Below are 12,468 nucleotides of genomic sequence, written 5' to 3' on the forward strand. Positions count from 1 at the left end.
CATACATCATGATATATGGCAGCACAGAAAGTATTTGTAACACACCATGAATATAACAGTTCTTCTCCAGCTGTTCATTTGAAGTGGCATATTTCTTCGAAGGAAATAAAACATTCAGGTGGCTGTAAGAATTACAGTTACACTTGTCACAAGCTAAGCATTTGGTCCCAAAAAAAGAAGTCACAACTCTTCAAAGCAAGCAAACAAGATGATGTTCTTAAGCATTACACATATATGCTAATTCAAAAAGAAATGTCTAGTCTATAGGCAAATTTCTAACCCATCTCCCCTCTTGAGCTTGAAAAACAAATGACAGGCCCATCAAATAGCCTATCTTAAATGGATTTTTGTTCACAGCTGCTGCTAAAAGCTAGATGGTATGGAAAACAACTGTTCACCTGATCAAGAACAGGATGCTGCGACATCTGCTGCACAGATTTTTGTGCCACATTTTTTGCACCTGTGCAACCATATCACAGAGAAATATAACTAGAATATTAAATATATCTCATCCAGCTCTGTTTAAGGAACATTAGAAGACATCCACTGTACAAGCCTAAAAGCAGAAGCATAGTGCAGTATCTGAAAGAGTGATAGTAGAGCACAGTCATAAATTTAGCGGATTTACCCCACACCATTTGCGCATATAAGGGCTAGTGCTGCTCAAAGTGTTCTTGTTCTTCAGAGGAACGAATGCAAACTGAAAGCCTTCAGTAAGTCTCTGCTTATTTAGGAGAGACTACTTCAAAATCTCATGTCTTCCAGGGAAAGACATTAGGAAAAATCGTTAAAAATTAAATGGTTTGAAGCAGAGCAGTTGCAGGATTTCTTATTCAGCGTTACATGCTTTAAAAGTCCCATTTTGAAAAAAGCTATGAAAAAAATCACACTTGTTTAGTATATAATAGATACCAAAATTCAAATGAAGCAAAAAATATCTTTTTGTTAGAGAAAAATGCTCAGAAGGAAACACAGTGGTTACTAGTGCAATACATCCAAATTGCCTTAATTTTAAAGAGATAAGACAGAAGAAAATCACTGCTCTTCTTCCCAATTCTGAACTGCAGAAGTAAAATTCTGGCCTCAATTGATCAATATGACCTTTGCCAATTACCTTCATTTCCCTGAATTTTACTCAACTCTGGTAACATACGTGGTTATATTTCCATAAAGTCATTTTAGTCAGAGACATTCCTTTCTTTTGACCTTGGACATGAATTTAGGAAGGGTTCAAAACAACTCAGAAGTACAGTTCCAAATTCTGAAATTCAGAACAATATCTGTCAAATGTATCACACATGACACCACAAAAGAATCTTGTGCCTTGATTTGAAGAATAAATGTTGAAAACAAGGATTTGCCAGATGTTGCAGGATTCTGTTTTAAACATAGCCTCTGCTACTGGTACAGACCCACTATATTTCCTTAAAGTGTCGTATTCTAGCTCATGTGAAAAACTTCACCCAAGTTAATTTTAAATTCATGCTATCATTCAATAAGGTCCTAAAGTGTGTGCTTTACTCTCACCAGAGAACCTCTCAGGTTTGGCTTTAGAGTATTGCTAAATCAGTGCACAATCATTGTAAACATGTAGAACTGAGAGCAGCGGGTATTTATAGAGATATGGAATGGTACAAAAGGGATGAAAAAACAAATTCATTTTGGACATTATTGAAAGAAAGTATTACTCATCCTTCTGAATCTTATAGAAAAATGCAGCAATGTGGTACAGTTTAGAGAAAGAGTTTTTAGGCATCACGCCAGTAAAAAAACACTTAAGAGTTTATTGCTCCACTTCTTCCTTCTGTAAAAGGGAATTTACATCATCCTACACATAGAGCGAACAAACTTCCATATGCAAACACTTCAATAAGTAATAGTAAATGACACTATTTAATGTGTAACTAAGTAAGACAGATGATTTGGAAATGATACTAATAATCACATATCCTACTTTGGGCTTTTTATTTCCATATGTTTTGGATCTAGTTCATTTTTCCCTGTTCATTGACACTGCTCAGGAAACATTTTTTATTCTTCCCCGTCAACTATTCCTGAAGCTGAGAAAACTTCTGTTAAAAAATCAGTTACTTCTGTAATATTTTATGTTCCCCTCTTGTGCTACTCTAATTTAGCAACACTACGGATGCCCACAAGACATGGAGGGCTTAAACAATATCACAGAGCTGCTATACGACAACAGTGAACTCTTTTTCTTTCACAGAATTTAGATGTTGAGACAAATCAGAAGTCAGCTTTGATGACTAACACGATAGGATAGTTTTACTGTTTCTCTTAGAGTTCAGCTGCTGTGACAGAAATAAGATTCAAAATAAAGTTAAGGCCCATTACATAAGACAAACTGTAGGAAAACTTCACAAAGGACTACTTTTCTGCTGACAATAACTGCAGAATTCACACCCAAGAACTCAGTGACTGCTTGCAAAGGTTTAATCCAATAGTGAAATTTCTGTCAAGAAGAATTCTGAATTTAACATCATATCTGTAGACTGTACTATAAGAAATGCAAATATATATGTATATACAGATGATAACATGGCAAAATTCAGCATGTATACATTCAGAGAATGTAAGAATGAAATTAATCCTATTCTAGATAAATAATATACATATTTTTATATAACAAAATATAGATAGATTTTCCAAAGAGGCAATCAATAAAATCTCTGTTCCATAAAAGGAGGATTTCTGGATACAAACTCTAAGTACGGATGAAGCCTTTCTTTGGCTTCTGATTCTTAAAATCCCCTAATATGTACAGTTTACATTCAAGAAGGGAAAAGTCAAGCAGTGTCAGTTTTTATGTCTCCATTGTAGCACCAGTAATTGACAGCTGCAAGCACTGAGTGTTGCAAGTCTTAAACAGAATCTGCTTTGACAAAATATTTGTTACATACTTTTAAACAGTCACTTCTATGAGCTGCATTCAGTGCGATACATTCAAGGGATATTTTGAAGTTATGTTTTTGTTTCAAGTTTTAGAGGAACGTTTTTTGTTTGTTTTTTTTTTCCCAGTAGTTTAGCCTGACTCGACTTAAAATAACGCTATAAAATGTTTCCTGATAGCTTTAATAGTGATAGTTTTCTTCCTCAAAAAGCACCGAGGTTATAGTTTTTATATTTAATTCCACCACAGAGCTTTCTGCTTTTTATGAGAGCATGTTGCAATAATTCTTTTATAACAGAGTACAGCTTGCAATGTTTGCTTTTATTAGTTACCAGCTCTTTGAATTTGCATAATTAATATTTTGTCAAACACAGATAAACAGTTCACTGCTAAAGTTATTTATTTCTGGATTTCCAAATAGAAAACATCTTAATTAGAAAACACATTGTCAATTAGAAATAAAGAAGTCCTTGGGGGAGGGGGATTTGTTTTTTATAATTGATTAACCTGTTACATAAAAAAAGCAATTAATGGCAAATGTTGTCTTTAGAGGACTGAATCACATAAAACAATATTTATAGATGAAGCCCAATATGACTACACAAAAGCTAAAGCATTGTAATATGAAATGCAGAAGCCTAATTCCAATTAATTCTCATCCCTTACAGCCATCATAATCATACCAACATAAGAATTTACTCCAGCTATTTTTAATGAACAGTGTACCTATTTACAGTGAATATTTACTGATCTCAGAACATTTAATATCCAGACGTACACCATAATGAAGCATTTTAACAATCTTGCTTAATCTAGTCTGTTTCAAAACACCTAAGAGATACTGAATTATCATACTTATCTCAAACTTGAATAAAATAAAATAAAATGGAAGCTTGGTAAAAGACTTATTTATATGAGAATCTTTACCAGAAAAGAAAGGGACAGAGAGTGTCCATTTTTAATATTGTCTCCATCAAATTGTATGTATATAATACAAACAATCCAAAGCAGGAGAAGGGGACGGGACGCAAGAGACAGGGACATGGTTACTGAGTAACATATATTCCCTTTATATATATAACACAAACATTTAGAAAACATATATCTACCATTTACCACTTCCCAATAAATGCTGAAGGAATTTGAACAAAAGTAAAATGAGGTTAATACACATGGAAGTAACCCTGACATATTAAATGTGAGAATAAAAACATCTGCATGTAGTAAATAAAGTGTTTGCAGAACTACTCCCCTCAGGCAGGATGAAAACTGCTGATGCTACAGACATGACTGCAATCCCATAAAATGATATCAGGTCTCTTACAGTAACTATTGGGTGGCTACATGCCAACAGTTTTCTTGCAAGCCAGTGCTGTTAATATAGGTTCTAGAAGTTAAAGACTGAAATATTAAACAAATATTTTCTGGAAAGTCACTGTCTAAAGAATCCAATACATTAATTTTCTGTTATTCTTGATACATTGCAGATACATGTTTCCATGTTTTGTTTCTGGCACGTTATTAGCTGATGAAACTAATGACATTGAAAGGATGTTTTTCATTCTTTATGTCCCTGAAAAATGTTTATGTTGCATATTTTTCCAGACCATCTGCAATTTCTTTATATTAAAGAACAATCAATTTATTCTGCTAAGCTCATTACTTCCATTTCACAGAAAAGAATGTGCATAATTAGCCAAGTAAAACAAATGAGGACAATGTTTTATTCGTTGTCACTTGTACCTTTGGGAGCCATAAATATCCAGAAAGAGGATTTGATCAGAAATTTGGGACATACTCCTTATTATGGGCTGAATTTCAACTTTTGAAATCCATATGCATTATTTCTGTGGAGCCACACCTTTTGTAGCTCATGTTCTGAAATCACAGAATAACTGAGCTCCTTACAGTAAGAAAACAACACTGCTCATTAAATATTAACTGTGAGTTTTTTAAAGCTCTGCAATTTCATCAAGAGGAAATGTAAGCTAATTTCTCTAGCTTCAGTAGTTTACGGATGACAGGAATCATCAGTGACACATTTCTTTATTCATTTCAATCACATAGTCCCGTTACACACAGAGGACATTCATATGGACTCAAGAATATTTTATTTATTGTTTATCGCACCACTTTTTTGTGCTTCATAAGTTGCGACACCAGTTATGGAAGAAACATCAGATGCAGCTAGGTTCTCTTGCACACACTACTTTGAAGAATGCCTTCAAACTGAATTTCAACTGGCTTCATGAATGGACCATGAATCTCAACTAACTTGTATCAGTATTGCATTGGGTTCTTAAAGTTCTATTGGTCAAATTTACAAAGAAGTCACTCCAGGAAATGTTCAAGACAACAGGACAAACTGGAAGCTGTCAAGACTCGAGACTCAGACAGTGACTTAGTGGTTCTGTTAGTACAAAACCAAAATCAGCATCACAATTCTAAGGCATTTAAAAAGCAAAATGAAAAAAACAAAAACAAAAAACAACAACAAAAAAACAAAAAACAAAAAAAAAAAACAACAACCAAAAAAAACTGTTTGTATCAATTTATCCTTACCAAAAAATAGAAAGTAATTTTGACTCCTATCCGTCCTACCACACTTTATCCAAAACAATTTTCCGTGAAAATTTTACACAATTTATACCTAACGTGCAAGACTACAAGACTAGAATTTAAATACATTCAGTTCAGAATGACAAATTGACTGAAGTTATTCCTTGAAAATGTAAAACTTTATAGGTAAACAATTTTATTATAATTTTGTTTATGAGATGCAGTGACATGACTCCACAAAATACACAGCACACAAGAGAAAAGCTCAAGAGGATGTAACAGAACTTCAAGATTGCTAGAATGTGCTCTTGTCTTAAATGAATCCTACTAATGCCTTTTGGCATGTAGGGTTTTCTATATTTAACTGTAACTCACTAAATGATCACTTCCTGCCTTTTCTCTACAAGTTCTAGAAATACAATTTTTTTCCTATTTCTATATTGCTTCACTCTACCTGAAACAGCCTCAAGTCTTTCCTATGGATTACAGATGCTACTTATTCTGTAAAGTAACCAACAATCTTATAGCATGGTCACAACAAATTGCTGATTTCTTATAGTAAATTTCAAGTTTACTGTTCGTTTTCTTCAAACCAGTAGTAATTGTGAATATTCTGCAGTGGGATCACACATTTTCTAAGCTTGTCCTTAGTCCCACGGTCATAATGATTTTCTAGGCTCAAGGGTATCAAAAGGTAATTGTTTTATTTCATTAGTTGGCATTATTAACTCATCCGTTCAGTCAGTGATCCTGCAAACTATCATACATTTTAATACTGGAGAGAAATCCAAGTGAAATCAATGGAGCTAAAGTATCTACACTAAATTAATTGCACATAAAAATGTTCGCAGATCACAAGTCGTTTCTCTTCATCAACCAGCAACAGAATTAATATCTAAGATTTTTAAGTGAGGATTGTCTGACTTCTAATTACAACCAACACCTTTTAATCACTAAGCTTGAAATACCCTATCAATACAATCCCATTCCGTGCTTCTGGGTCACCATCTATCACCTACCACTGTAAACACATATTTAAATATTTTGTAAAATCATCTCTTAATTCAGCTCAACGTGCCAGAAGTGACTAAAAGGATTTACTACTTTTAACAACTGGTGAGTGGTATTTCTGTTTTCACAGCTGTTTAGAAAGCTCAGACATTCCTGCAAAAACAGCCTTGTCAATCTACACATTCAGCCCAGTAAAACAGTAAAACAGAAGTACTTCGTTCAACGCACTAATTAAATACTAAGGAAAAGTAATTTCATCTGCTGGTATTAAATAATTTAAGACTTTTTATATCAAAGTATTTACATTTTTGTGACAATATAATGTAAGAATTGCTGTCATCCTGATTGACCGTCATTGAACACTTCTGTATTGCAAACCAGTGAGCCAGAGAGAGGCAAATAAAGGAAATGATCTCTTCCACCCATGAAGAGGTGGGTTCTAGTGTTTTCCTACAGCATTTTGTAACATACCATCTCTGTAAAACGAACTCAGAGCAGGGGGGGAGTATTAGATTACTTGAAACAGCTGTATAAGGAATTTTATAACATGTTCTTTAAAATAAACTGCCATTTTACTGGTGCATTTAATTTAATTTATAGGAACCTGCTTGACAATTCAAACCCACAGACAGAAGTATTCTTGTGCAAAGTTTAAACTCATATATTAAATATCCTCTCACATAATGGCTGTAATTGACTAGTACATAGAAAGGGAGAGATTCTAAAGATTCCTCTCAATAGTGAGGTGATTTTTACTTCATGAAACAATGAATGAATCCTACTGGAGACTGAGCGAATTGGGTACACATTGACTCACAAGGCATGTAATAATTCTTTTAACATACTAACATTCATTTTTATATCAAACTATGCACAACTTTCATATAATAATTAGCTTTTCTTCTTTAAACAGATGTACTTTCTTAATAGGTCTAATTATTTTTCACTACATTGACTAAATTGTTCTTCACCAAAGAGGTTACAGAGCTATTCCACCATAATGAAAAATCAGTATTTCCTTGGCCAAGGTGAAATAATAATAATTATAAACAAACAAACACGTCTATTAAAAAAACAAGAAAGTGCATTAATTTTTCCACTGAGAAAAATCAAATGCAATTCCCTTATAAAAAAGAAATGTTGTAAGCACAATGCATTGTTTTTTATTGATGCTGGTATTTTATAAAGCTTTCAAAAAAGTTAACAATACATAAGAACTGCTCTAAAAAAATAATGGTCATAAATAATATATTTCAAGAGCTCTGAAAAATTAGATTACTTTTATCCCAGAATTAACTATTCAAAATTAAAGACCATACAGATCCATGGGAACCAACGTGAAGTACCCAGCAGCAACATTTAAGAACAAAAATATGTTAAATTATATTTTATATAATATAAGTTAAAATAAGCTACCGGTGATACTGCAAAAAGGAAATTGCAACCTGGCAAAACCTCAGATTTTCTTTTCCCCAAAATGACTGCTAAATGGTAAAAATCAAAACGTCTCCCTCATCTAAGTAAGTCAGAAAGTTATTTCTCAGCTTCTGAAGAAGGTAAAAATTTTGCTGAAATTGATTTATCAAAACAAATTGCATGCTACAGGAGTGGGACATCAGAAGTATAAATCAGAACCGTGCCATGAATGAGGATGGTTTTAATGTTCAGAAGGTCTGATTCAGTAATCAGCAAATAGCACTCAATTTCTCTCCTCTGAAATAAAATCCACAGTTGTTAACATTAAATCAGGACCACTTAAGAATCAAGGGTCTGTCTCTACGTAACTAATTTCTTCAATATTTAAAATAGTTTTGGAAAAACACTGGGCTTCTTGTTCTGCTTAAACACACTAATCTGTAATTACACGGTAGCAGAACCTTCAGCCATTTGTAGTCATAGAGGCTGGGATATATGACATATGATAGGAAGCATACAGAGAGAAACCAAAAAGCAGAGTTCTGTGGAAGTCAGAGCTTTTCTTTAGGTTCATTTCTTTTGCTGGTGGCCAAACCCGCTGTTGCCCTGATCAGAATTCCTGACTCATAACGTCACCTCTGATGGCATGAGTTGAGGATGAAGTACGCTGATATTGATGTTTCCTTCCAGCTGTGCAACCACAAAAACCAAAACACATTTTTAAGCAGTGACCAACCAGTCAGGGAAATTCCTGCTTCTACCACCCTACGTGTCTTAATTCTACTCAATAAATCAGGCCACCGTGGCATGTCTACCTGAACAGCTTTTCTTTTCAGAACTTCTGAGAAAGCACAAGGTTCCAAGACTTGATGAGGCCACAGAATGGATGCCCAGCCTCTGCTAACACAGACAGACACAGCTTCTATCATAAATTGATGCTGTTTGAACTGCATTGCACTATACCATAGTTACCAGATTTTAAAGCCTGCTCTTTCTTTGTAACAGGAAATATTAAAACTCTTTTTCAAATTTCAGGCCTAACTTCACTCATTTATTCTTGCCCAGAGTTAGTAAGGCAATGTCTTTCCGATGGTTAGCTAGCCTTTATTTTGATTGGACACTGCAAAGGAGCTCACAAAGCAGGCTCTCCACACTGCCCATCTGCCTTCACACAGTATGGTTCCAATGCTTTTTTCTTAAAATTAGACAACCAGGATTCTTACAGTTCTCCACAGAAGATCCTACCAGTATCTTCTACTACTAAATAAATGCTCTTTCTACTGTAAAATTCTCTGGAAAAGCATTTGTCCTTTTATCCAGCTGTCTGGTGTTGATGCTATGTAACTGAGCAGAGTAAGTGATGCAAGTTCAATCACTTCTTCCTTTTTTGCCCAACTAATAAGCTACACGATTATGTAAAATAAAAATAATAATAATTAAATCAAAAGAAGTTCGTCATACACCCTGCAGTTCTTTTACCATCAAGATTTTATTATACTAGGATCCATTATGTTGATTTTGGCACAGTACAGACTTTCTATATAAGACCCCAGAAACTCAGTAACAAATTTAGTTTAAGAAAACATCAGTCTGACATACAATTGTATCAGAATATGAAAACAGAACAAAACAAGTATTTTATCCCTTTGCAAAGCTGTGAAGACGGGAAATCAGAGCAGAAAAAAACTGCATAAAAACAAAACTAAAAAAACAGCACGCAGAAAAACTGTTCTCATTGCATTTGGTGACTATATTAATTCTGGGTTTTGTTTCTGCTTGCTTGTTTTTTTTTCATGTGTCAGCTGGTAGAAATACAGCCCAACAGTTCTGCTAACAACTGTAAGGAAGAATCCAACAGATACTGCAGACAGAAGTTTATACTACTGAAGATCCAGCTTTAAGAGTTTAAGATTGTCCTTTGTGTCTTGATCAAGTCAGGAAATGTGTTTCAAATGTCTTCTTTAGTGGTTACTTTAAAAAAAAAAAAAATAAAGCCACACAAATAAAACTCACATGTAACGCATTATTTTCATGGTTTGTATCCCATATGAATTCAGGGATATTCCAGAAATTACGGGTTTCATTGGCTGCATAGTTTCCTATCCATAGTAAAAAATTAATATTATCTTGAATGCTTTACAAACAAAAGAGGTTTAAGCAGCTTTCTCTGAACAGCAGATAATTTTTCAAGATGTTTCTACTTATTTTACTGGTCACCACAAATTACAGAGAGAAAGAAAAGCTTAACTTTTAGTGGTTAATAAACAACTTCAGTCTAGAAGACCCTCAGACCAAGCAAAGCAATGGCTGAGGATTACTGCAGTGTGGTGAACAAAGCATCCCAAAACTCAAGCTGCTGCTTTGCACTTTTCTTATGTTATTTCTTAGTATAATAGTTTCCAATAACCAATTATCTTTTGAAAGATTTCATCCTTATTTGCTGTAGCTTTTCTAAATGACTACTGTTTGCTGTCTTAAAACAGATGTTTTCAAGACTTCTTTTTTCCTGTTTTATTTTCCCTAAAAAAAAAAAAAAAAAAAAAAAAAGTGGGCATATGAAAAACATATCAGAATTTCTCAGCTCTAATCAACTAGTGTTTAGTCTTCTCACTCTGGGCTGTTACATGTCATGTTAAGTTTGTCAGCATTTGAAAACAAACGATTAAGGCAGGGTAATTTTCCTTTATTATAATATTTTGCTTTGGAATGGGTGACTTCAGATAGTGTGAGTGTTTCTAATTATGTAAATTGCAGAACATTTCAAAAGCCATGAACAGCTAATAAATCTGAATAAGAGAAGAAGAAAACTATAGGCTCTTTAAAATGTAAAAGAAATACTTCAGGGCAAAGACATTTATTTAACTTAAAAACTTCCAGGTTTCTTAACTATCTGCTGGAATTTAAAGTTGGTGTAATATTCAGCTTTAAAGGTGATTGAAGATTGCAAGTCATCAAATGCATCACAGAGAAAACATTATGGCATTTGTGAGGTGACCTGACCAATTCTGAAGATGTTCCTACAAATTCATGTCAGCAGGTTTAAGAGTAACTCGTTTCTCAAATGAGGAGGCTGATGGAAATTATCATTTTCTAAGAATAGAATCCAATTAGAATTTCTTAACCTTCTCTAAGTAATGAAATTGAATGAATTGGTAAGGGAAATGTTTGACAATACACTGTTTCACAACTATGAAACTGTGCACTTCTACTCTTGCAGGTAATATCACACATGGTATTCAGAAACAGATGTTTACCTCTGCTACCTCATAAAACCATGAAAATGGGAGATATTCAGCTCTCCCTCCTCAATGCTAAATCAGAGAATTTCTAACATATAGAGGGTAACAGGAGATTTTTTGTAACTTTTGGAAAGATAATAACATTCATATTTTAGTCACTTAATCCTGTCATGCTCATTAATACAAGAAAGCCTGTTCTCAGCATTCTAAATACAGATAGTGATTAAATATGTAGAATTAGAGGATTTTGTCTCAAAGGAAATTAGGTTTCTCAGTTTTAGTTTAATCAAGCAGAACTCCTCTAAAGTAAACTTGTTAAAACAGACTACGAAATGCAGTGTTGATAATCTTATAATAAAATTGGATTGCTTACTTTGTCTCAGTTACTAGGTTCTTTGCTCATCTGAAGCATTCCCAAAACATGTTAATAATAAATTGCTTCTCTGAACCATACTGAATAAATAAGAACAGTTTGCTTCCTCAACACAGCAATATGTAGTGTTACAATTGATATTTTCAGAGACATTTCCTATTCTATCATTTCTGCCTGCTGGGATGAAATACAGCTTAACTCCATCAATATATTTATTAACTTATAATTGCATTAATTCTACCAACAGCAATATATATATATTGGTTGATTCAGATGTGCACACTGCAGGCTTTATCTTGACACCTACAGCGTACACAAGAAAATTCAGTGCTAGCTTTTTAAAAAACATTTGGTATTTCTAAGCAAACAATCATAAACGTTAATTTCACCGGGACAAACACTATAAAACAGAGGATGAAATAAGTTCATAACAAGACAAAGCAGCAGCACGCAACATATCCAGGCACATATTTCAGGATTCTTGCTACGATGAAACCAGAATCCTGTGCCTCTATGAAAGATTTTTAACTTCTCATTGGTAGATTTGGAGACTGAAATTACTGTTTTATTTGTCAGCCTGTTGCAGGAAAAAGACAAGAATCCATTGAACTGTTAAGAAAACTATGTTTTGCTGTGCAAGGGATACTTCATAGCAAAACAGAAAACAGACATGTCACAGTTTTCTTACCATACATAAGGACCTAAATATACCGTTTCCAAACTTTAAACATGGTTAGAAGTTAGAAAGCTATGACAGACATGAAAACTATTTGTTAATACTAAAGCTTTATGTCAGATACATTTGCAATGTCCATATTCTTGAGGATCATTTTTATTACCAGCTATGAGGAAAACATGCTGTAGCTAAGAACTATTGAACTTTGCAAGCCCTAACACCCGAAGCAGTACTCAGCTTAGACCAGCTTAAGAACTGCCCAATGTTTTATAAAGTCAAAGAAAAA

At 33.8% G+C, this 12,468-nt stretch overlaps 1 protein-coding gene across 2 annotated transcripts in view; it reads right to left on the reverse strand.

Annotated features, from left to right (window-relative positions):
* BCKDHB (branched chain keto acid dehydrogenase E1 subunit beta) overlaps positions 1-12,468 on the reverse strand; it is a 100,116-nt gene that overhangs the window by 4,629 nt on the left and 83,019 nt on the right. The window lies entirely within an intron of this gene.

The sequence above is a fragment of the Coturnix japonica genome, chromosome 3, assembly GCF_054131305.1.
Source record: "Coturnix japonica strain WE chromosome 3, WE-NBRP24, whole genome shotgun sequence".
NCBI classification, from domain to species: domain Eukaryota; kingdom Metazoa; phylum Chordata; class Aves; order Galliformes; family Phasianidae; genus Coturnix; species Coturnix japonica.